We start from the raw sequence: 10,069 nt of genomic DNA, 5'->3' as shown, positions 1-10,069 counted from the left end.
CAGCTCTGGGCAGCTCTGGAATGTGAGAAGACACCCTCAGTCCTTGATGTCTGTTTAGGTCTTGCTGGTTCCCAGGAGTGGCCTTTCAGAGAGAGGGAGGGAAGGGCTCTTGACAAAGAACTATGTGGCTCTTAGCTGCATACTGTGAAAACACCTGGGCTGCAGGATGCCCTGGGTGTAAGATGCCTGAGTTTTCTCAACCTGGTCCCTGACAATTTATAAAAAGGGATTTCTGTTACCTTTAGTATCAGGATGCACAGCCTAAGAAAGAAGTAATGATGGCTTATCATAAAAATATGATAATAGAAAAGAGAAGCAAAAATATGAATTCAAGAGATTAATTTAATTTTTCAACTAAATAAAAATGTTATTATAGATTGATATAAAGAATATGCTTATAGACAATTATATATGTTACTAGAGAAAACACTTTTAATAAATTCAAGATATTTAAGTAATTCAACAAATTGACTGGTATTTTCTTTTAACTTTTAAAGGTGGCTTTATTTTTAAATCCTAAATGTTATTAAGTAGAAGTAGTTACTAAAGAGTCCTGTGCCATAATTACTCAGGTTTTCCAAGTGTGTTCTATCCAAAAGGAATGTTAAATAACTAACCACTATATCAGTTTCTCATCACATTAAACTGGAGAGCTACACAAATATTTATTTTGTTTTGTACTGTGTTAAACAAACAGAAAAACATGGAGCCCAGGCAGACCAACTCAGCTGCCATCTGGGTCTAGATCCAGTGCTTGAGTCAGTCCACCTCAACATCTACTCTGTTTATGAACTATTGGAGTGCATGGAGGAGCCAGGCTTGCAGAACCTGACGTCATTACTGAATAGGGCTGGTCCTAGGTCCCCCAGCAGGTCTCCCAGCATGTAGCCTCTGTGGCTGCAGCCTGGGCTTCATGTTCTGCTGGAAGATGGCACAAAGGTCAAGCTCAGGGAGTCTCTGGGCAGCCAATATTGAGGGTGGGGAGGTGTGCTGCAGCACGGAACCTGCTACCAGATGCTCTATCCAGCTACAAGATCATCCTGACTCTGGGCTACAGCAGGATAGCCAAAAGAGTTTTAGAGTTGGTCTAGTGTTTACAGTGTGTCAGAAATCTTAAGCCAGACTAATAACTCATTACAATGAATATTTGCATAAAGCTGTTTGAACAAAAAAAATACTATGTGACAGACTGCTGTAATGAATATGACATGGAGAAATGTGAAAGATGGAGGGATGGAGTCGTGTGTGTGTGTGTGTGTGTGTGTGTGTGCGCACACACACACACACACACACACACACACACACACACACGGACGCGCACGTGCAGTGGTGAGAGGCATAGAGACATGACAGCAGTGATGTATGAAAGAAGGCCGAGGTCGAGAACATATCCTTGCCAAGTACAGCTGGCAAGGTGGCATGCAGCTGAATGGAACTTGTGCAGACTGACCCCTGCTCCAACACATTGATCAGCCACATGATAGCCCTAGCTCTGAGCAATAGTAGGATGTCCAAAATAAAGACACAAAGAACTGTGCTATTGGAGGCCATAGTATCTGTGGTCCTGGCTGCCATAGGGGCCATGTTGATACGAGTGGCTTTTGCTACCACCTGAGGCTCTGTTGATATCTGTGGTCCATTCTATAGCAGAGGGCCATGATGGCGTCTGTGGCATGGTCCTTTTGCAGCCAGAGGTAGTTTTCACTTCACTGATCCATGCAACCACCAAAGGCCAGGTATACTTGTATGGTCTGTACTTCTGCCTGAAGCCATATTGATAACGCTGGGTCAAGTTATCACCAAAGTCCATGTGGATCTATGGTCTGTGCTGACTTCTGAAGCCATTTTAATGTCCATGGCCTGGGCTTCTGCTGGGAACCATACTGTTGTCTGGGGCTTGTTTTGCCCAAGGGGCCATGTTGATGTCCATGGCCTGTGCTGCCATTGAGAGCTATGCTGGAGTCCATGGTCCATGCTGCAGCAGAGGGCTATATTAATGTCTGTGGTCTATATTGCCACTGGAGAACATGCTGAGGTATGTGGCACATGCAGAAGCCAGAGAAAATGTAGATATTCATGATCCATACTATTGATAGAAACCTATGATGGGTATTCCTGCTGACCTTTACAAGTCAAGGAAGCTACTTTTGCAGTGCTATTGATGACAGTAGACTCACAGTTGAGAGTGACACAGTAAGTCCCAGAGAACTAGGATTACAGTAGACTCACAGTTGAGAGTGACACAGTAAGTCCCAGAGAACTAGGATTAAGGAGGGTCCCAGGAGTGAATGTGGGTGACCTTAGCCAAGCTGCCTAACAATGGGGACATGGAACTTGAAGAACTGCCTCTTGTAGCCAAGCAGGAATCCCCAGTGGAGGGATAAGGACACCACCAATCCACCTACAAAACTTTCAACCCAAAATTGTCTGGTGTTGGAAATAAAGCAGGGCCAGGCATGCTTAGTACTTTGATGAGAGAAATATAGATTTATTGAATTCTAATTTCATAACTTGAATCGACTTCATTATTTCATTAAGCTATTTGTTTATATCCTCTTTCATTTCTTTGAAGATATTTTAAAGCATTCTCACTATTTTTTTGTTGCCTAAGTCACTTGCAATGGTGACCATTAATCTGGGACTGGTAGTTCTGGAGAAGAAAAGTTGTCTTGGCTTTCCATGTGGCTTGCATTTTTGCATTGGCATATCTGTTATTTAGATTACTAGTTGTAGGATTTGGGGAGAAATATTGGTAGCGTTTTTGAGTTAGTTTTCCTGAAGGCTATGACAATTGCATCTTTGATGTATTGGCAACAATGTATTCAATTGTGGGGAAGATGCTCTGGCATTTTAAGCCACTGGGTCATGATGACAGAAACAGGTGACCACATGATATAATATTTGATAACTTTTCTATAAAATTATATACTCTTGAAAATCACTGAGATTAGATATGAATTTTTTCACCCCCAAAATAAACATGTGTGAATCAGTACTGTACACATCTCAAAATTGTATGTTATTTATGTTGGGATAGATGGATTTGTTTTATTGTTAACTTAAAGTATAAATAAAAACAAAATTCAAAATGTTAGAAATTATGATGAATTAGTCAATTTTTAAACAAAGAAAATAGAGTATTAAAAGAAGAATGCTAAAGACAGAGCACATTCAAAATTATTACAGTCCCACATCCATACAAGCTTAATTTCATCTTTATGGTAAACTAAATTATCCTTCAAAATACTTTTACATTATGTCTTAAGGAAACAAAAAATACTTAATATTTTCTCAAAAGATGATCTTAGGACAATCTAAAGTGTATTGCAACCTATATTTAAATTCCTCTACAAATTATGTGCCTATGTAATGGTCAATAAATGAAACTGTAAGTTTTTTAAAAGAATGAATATATATGCATGTATAGGTTTCCACAGAATCCAGATGAGCAGAAAGGGGTATTGAATCCTCTTTAACTGGTGTTACACATGTTTTCCAGACACCATGTGGGTGCTAGAAATCAAACTCCAGTCTTATACAAAAGCATCAAGCGCTTTTAACCTAGAGAAACTATAAATATCTCTCTCTCTCTCTCTCTCTCTCTCTCTCTCTCTGTGTGTGTGTGCTGTTGTTGTTGTTGTTGTTGTTGTTGTTAGAGATAGGATCACACTACAAAGCTCTGACTTGCCTGCAACTGACTAGGTAGGCCAGGCAGGCCTCAAACTCATAGAGAGCCATCTGCCTCTGCCTCCTAAGTGCTGCGATTTAAAGGTCTGTCCTACTATCAACTGGCTGAAACTATGAATCATAATTTAATATTGTTTTAAAGTTTCAGAGAATTAAAATTATTTTATCTCTGATTTTCATTAAGAATTCATGCCTAAATATAAAAAAGAGAGAAGGCTTTTAAATTTAAAAATAAATATTACATTTTAATTCAAGCAAGTTATTATCTTTGGAAATAAAATGATAAATGGGTTCTTTGTTCATTTTATATTTTCCTGATGTGAATTTAAATTGAGTTAATGACTGTTATGTTTGAGTGTGTTAAATTGCATGAAACACAAAATAACAACATTTAAGTACTCAACACTTATTTCCCATTTTTCTCAATGAGGACCTATTAAAAATATCAAGATCCATTACCCTGATCAGAAATTGTTCTCTTAAACAACCAATACCATAGTTTAATTAAGTATTCTCTAGCACTCATAATACTAATTCTTTTTCAAAAAACCTTATTAGAAGAGGATTAGACTGAGAAAACAAGATGAAGTTGTCCCCCCACCAGCAGCCTAAGAAAGATCCAGAATTTCTCCAGTTCAGTAACCTCATGAAGGTACGACATAGATTCTCTCCCACTCAGCAGCCTGGGCTGCTAAACAAAGCTTTTCTATTATATCCTTTACTTTCTATTTCAGAAATAGAAATAGAAATTATTTCTATGCATCAGTTTATCAAATGAAATTTATGTCATTACCAGGATACCATGAAAAAACATGCAACCAAGAAAAAAAAACAGAAGCACCATTTCCATAAGTATGAAGGAACATGTTGCTTTGCAGTGCTTGTGCCAAATCAACCTCACCTACATGTGACAATGCCATTCTCATATCTGAATATGTATTCCTAGCCAAAATAATTACCACCTGCCCTAGCTTCCTGTAGTCACAGATTTAGAAGTTATTTCTCATTGTTTCCTTATTTGCTGCAAATAAATTTCCCTATATGTGACAGTTATTCTTGGTATTTTGGACTGATTTGATTTCCACAAAGAGATGGACCCAGGGAGTCTGATGACACAAATAAATAGTCTTTAAACTTAAAATAATGTTTTTGCATATCTCTTAAATAAGTATCTAAAATCCTTCATCTTAAAATCTTATTTAAAAGCTAACTTGAAGTACTCAAGATGCAGAGACAAGGTAATTCTCAGTTCTAGGCTTGACTGGACAACACAATAAGACTCAGTTGCAAAACTATGTGTAATCCCAGTGTAAGAGGATTCAACACCCTCTTCTGCTTTTCTGGACTCTATGGGAACCTATGCATGCACACAAATATAAAAAGGTATGTAGTTTCATTTATTGAAATTAGGTATATTTTCCCCTAGTTTACATGCTAAGCACAACTAGAACCTTAAATTTTATAGATGAAACAAAGATGATTATGAAATGTAGGCTTAGATTCTTCAAAACCTACTTTAATAAGGGTTCTTAAATGCTTTAACCTCCCTTCTAGTCCACCACTCACCAGAGGTAGTAGAAAGGAAAGGCTAATAGGGCAACGGGGGATGTGGACCTGATTAGAAATAATTTGGGGGGGGGGAGGGTTGATTCAAATCTTTGTAGCCAGGATATCAGCAATTCAGTTCCCATGAGTCAGCAGTGGTAGCTTGATTCATTCTCAAGCACCATTTGTGAATTCAAGCACCATTTGTGAATCAGTTCAATCCAGAAGAAACCACAAGGTTCTGCCAATTCACTCAAGTTTATGGAAGTGGCAAGAAACTTCTATCACGAGAAGTTCTTTGCTGCATTCCTCTCTACGAAGTCATGAAAAGTGATGATCAGCAAAGAAGGTAAGTGAACCAATGCCACACCATTATCAGTGATAACCAGTGTCAGCAAAGAAGACCAATGAAGACCAGCAAAGAGTGGCAAGGAGATCCAATGCCAGAGCGCTGTCCACTGTCTGTTAGGTTATCCTTACACATGTCCTCTCAAGTGTCCATTTCAGCAAAACATCACATGCCCTTTTTCCAGGTAGCTTCCAGAAGATCACCTGTCTGCTTCAGCAAAACATCCTCTCATAAGAGTTTCCAGAAAAACATCACACAACACAACTGAGTCCCCAGAGAAACCAGGAATTTCTACTTCAATGAAATATGAAGAAAAGCAAAGAAACAGACTATCTTGGAAGCTGAAAAACAACATGGTAGTGCAGTCCCTGGGTTTTTAGTTTTCCTCATATTTCTTAGACCTGGAGTTGAAAACGTTAGCATTCGAGAAATACTAATGGTACAAAAAAAAGTTGGGTTAAATTTAAAATGTCACATAAACCAGATATGGAGTTGTAGTCTGTAATTCTAGCACTCTTCAGGAGAACTCATAGGTATCAAAAGTTCAAGTTCACATAAGAATTAAAATTACTGCAGCCAGTTTGGACACCAGTCTGGAGGCACCAAATAAAAATAGTATAGGATCTAGCCATTCCTGGGTACATCCTACAACAGGTATACTTGCATGATCATGGTTACTACTGAGCTATTTATAAAAGCTGGAAAATGGAGGCAGCCTAGATGCACAACAATGATGAATTGATATAGATTTTATATATGTATGTTTGTATATGAATATTATTCAGCTGTAAAATAGCAAAATTATGGAATTTACAGAGAAATGGATGAGATTGGAAAAAAATCTAAGTAAAGTAACCCAGGCTTCAAAGGACAGATATCACATGTTCTTTGTCATATGAAGATTCTAGCCCCAATTCTTTTTTTCTTCAATTTTTATTAGATATTTTCTTCATTTACATTTCATTTTTCCAATTTTTTTATTAGGGGTTTTCTTCATTTACATTTCAAATGCTATCCTGAAAGTCCCCTATACCCTTCTCCCACCCTGCTCCCCTACCCACCCACTCCCACTTCTTGGCCCTGGCATTCCCCTGTACTGGGGCATATAAAGTTTGCAAGACCAAGGGGCCTCTCTTCCCAATGTGTTCCATCCAATAGATGACTGTGAGCATCCACTTCTGTATTTGCCAGGCACTGGCCTAGCCTCACGCAAGACAGCTATATCAGGGTCCCTTCAGCAAAATCATGCTGACATATGCAATAGTGTATTATAGTATGTCTAGCATGGAGTACCTGTAAAAACCAGGAAACAAAGAATGGAATGTGGGGAGGGGGTTACCTTCCTGAAGGAGGAATAGTAGAACATAGATAAAAAGAAAGGGAAGACTGCCAGTGGGACAGTTTATTCACAGAGGGAGATGCGGGGTGATTTGGGATATTAAAGTACAAGATAAATGGAGACTTAGCCAGGATAAAGGGAATATTAAAAAAATTTAGAAAATAAGATATAACAACCCGTTTAATAACAGCTTTACTGTTTAGGGATTGATAAACAACTGCCCTCTGAATGGATTTAAGATCTAGTACTAGTAAGCCTGACTAACAGCCCAAGTTTAGTGAGGTTGTAGAGACCTGGTAAGAGTATACTTCTAATGGTGGACTGAACTAACATAGCAGCAACTTGCCTTCTAAATTCCTGTTTATTCCCATAGACAAAAGCAAACCCAAGCCTTAATCAGAGAAGTCTCTCCTTATAATAAACAATGGTGAATGAGGAGACTCACGGCTGCTGAGATGCTAAATAAGCAATGAATTGAACCCAGCTCTAAAGAAGTCATTTGTACTATTCCCTCTATGGATCAGAGAACACTGAAGAAAAGAGGGCGTGCAAAAGTCAGAAATCAGGGTGAAGGGCTATGAAATGCCATTCTTTACACTCCATATAACCAATGTAATCATTAACTCACCTCAACTGCTGTTGCCTACACTGAGCAAGAGCAGCTCTAGCAACAACAAAAGAAGGAAGGGATCGTGAGAAACTACCCTTTAACTTTGAAATTGTAGCTACTAATAAAATTCCTCGAGGGAGAATTACTGTCTTTAGTTGTGTATCCTTTGCTGGGGTTATGGACAAACCTGCATCTGGCTTTTATGTGGACATTAGGAATCTAAGCTTGGGTCTTTATGCTTGTACTTTACCCACTGCCATCTCTCCAGTCCTTGATGGAAATTTTAGTACTTAAAAAGCTTTGCAAATGGGTTCCTTATTGAAATTTAGAAGGCAAGAGGTTAGGGAGTCAATAAACTGGAAAGTAGAACAATAGAGATTACCTAGTCATATGAATATAAAATACCGCCTGCCTGGGGTGGGGCCAGTCCTTCCTGTCACTGTGTGAGCAGGCCACTCCCCAGGCACTCTACCTCGCAGGTGGTCATCACCACAGGGGTACTGAAGCTGAGTGGAATAACACTCATAGGTGAGCCTCTGAGTTGGGCTCCCTCTCTCTGTGCTCTTACTGAGGTCCTGCAGGGAAATGAGAAATGAGCTGCACCATTGAGAAGGCACTTGCTGATGCTAAAGCCCTTGTTGAAAGGTTGAGAGATCATGTTGATGCAGCAGAGTCCCTTGCCCTCAGCAAGGGAGTGGAAGCGAAGCAGTATCAGGAAGAAATCCAAGAACTTAATGAAGTAGCAAGACATCGGCCATGATCCACACTAGTTATGGGAATACAGCAAGAAAACAGACAAATCAGAGAATTACAACAAGAGCACAAAGAACTGTGAATATCCTTGAAAGAACACCAGTCTGCCTTGGAACTGATAATGAGCAAGTATGGAGAGCAAATGTTCAGATTGCTAACAGCCAGCAAAAAAAGATGACCCAGGTATAATAATGAAGTTAAAAGAGCAACACTCAAAGGAGTTGCAAGCACATGTTGACCAGAACACTGAGATGGCAGCAGTAATGAGAAAAGCTATTGAAACTGACAAGCAGCAGGGTTGCAAGGAACAGGAATGGATATTTCAACTGGAACAAGAAAACAAAGGCTTGAGAGAGATCCTTCAGATAACTGAAGAATCCTTTTTGAACCTTCGGAAGGATGATGTGTCAGAGAGTACATCTCTGTCCATCTTAGTGACTAACAGTGACCTGAGTCTGAGGAAGAGCTGAGTGGCTTTCTGCGTGGTCACTACAATGGGCTCAGAAGTGAGTGGATGAGTGAACATAAAACCCAACTTCAGTCAGCCTTTTCCCTCTGGTATGTACAGGGACACTGGCAAAGAGACAGCAGCAGAATGTATAATTAGTGGTCATAAACTAGATCCCAATGACAGTTAGAAAGGTGAAGCCGAGTCACAGAGTGAACGGCGAGTCTTCAAAGTGCTGCTGAGCACTGCGGTTTCAGAAGTGCTGTTGGCTTCTTAGCTGCTACCTAGATCACCCTGAACACTCCTAATAAACATTGGAAAGCCTAAATTACCACAATTTTGAAAGTAAGGTTGGTGTGGTTTTCTGAATGGAAGACTTTGTTCTAAGTCTTACCTTCCTGTTCAGTGTCAGAGTTGACATAGCTTATGTACATGGAGCTTTTCTGCCTTGGTGCTCACCTGCCTATGTGTTCACTCCTCATCAAAGGCAGCTCATGTTTAAGGCTATAGGATATGTCACTTGAATCACGAACAGAAGGAATATACTTACACCTAACTCCCATAACTCTTAGCTAGCAGTTATTCATGACTTGCTTAAGTATATGAATCTCAGGAAGAAAGACAAAGAATATACTTTCTAAGAAAGACAGCCATATATAGACACATTTAGTAGGTTAAACTACTTTGAAAGATTATGTTTTGGTTCTCGGTTAACAATGAACCTGGTTCTTCCTCCTCTTTTCATGATGTTTAAGGATACAAGACAGTTCACCAGTAGACAAGAGTTGACATATTTAACATAATGAGATAGGTATGGTCATTTCCACGTTAATTTGAAATTCCTTTAATGTTATTTAAGAAGTTACTCTTCAAACACTTCCAAAGTACATACGGGTTCCAAAAATCAAAGTTCTGGGTCTCAGTCTAAGCCCCATTTAGTTCTTATAACCTGTGAGGTTTTTCCTACAACCTGTGACTCAGAAACTGGCAGTGGAGTGTGGACACATAGGCATTGGGCTTTGCACTTAAAAAAAAAAAAAAGCTGCTTAAGGCCACAGGATACAGAAGTGTGCTTTAATACAAACTGCAACCTAAACTTTTCTGTAGTGATCAGAATAAATGAATAAAAGAATGTGAAATATGGCTAAAAATACACTATACTTGTAAATGAAGTCCATACTGAAATTAGCACAGATAGAAAATTAGACTTTTGAGTATATCACTTGTTAAGTACATCTTTCTTTCTTTTCTTTCTTTCTTTCTTTCTTTCTTTCTTTCTTTCTTTCTTTCTTTCTTTCTTTCTTTCTTTCTTTCTTTCTTTCTTTCTTTCTTTCTTTC

At 38.9% G+C, this 10,069-nt stretch overlaps 1 protein-coding gene and 1 pseudogene across 1 annotated transcript in view; one reads left to right on the top strand and one right to left on the bottom strand.

Moving 5' to 3' along the window:
- Nucleotides 1-10,069, bottom strand: part of Zc3h12b (zinc finger CCCH-type containing 12B) — a 188,963-nt gene that overhangs the window by 115,128 nt on the left and 63,766 nt on the right. The window lies entirely within an intron of this gene.
- LOC110313640 lies at nucleotides 8,117-8,753 on the top strand (annotated as a pseudogene).

This window comes from Mus pahari, chromosome X, assembly GCF_900095145.1.
Source record: "Mus pahari chromosome X, PAHARI_EIJ_v1.1, whole genome shotgun sequence".
Classification (NCBI taxonomy): Eukaryota; Metazoa; Chordata; class Mammalia; order Rodentia; family Muridae; genus Mus; species Mus pahari.
This window is presented reverse-complemented; position numbering and strand designations above follow the sequence as displayed.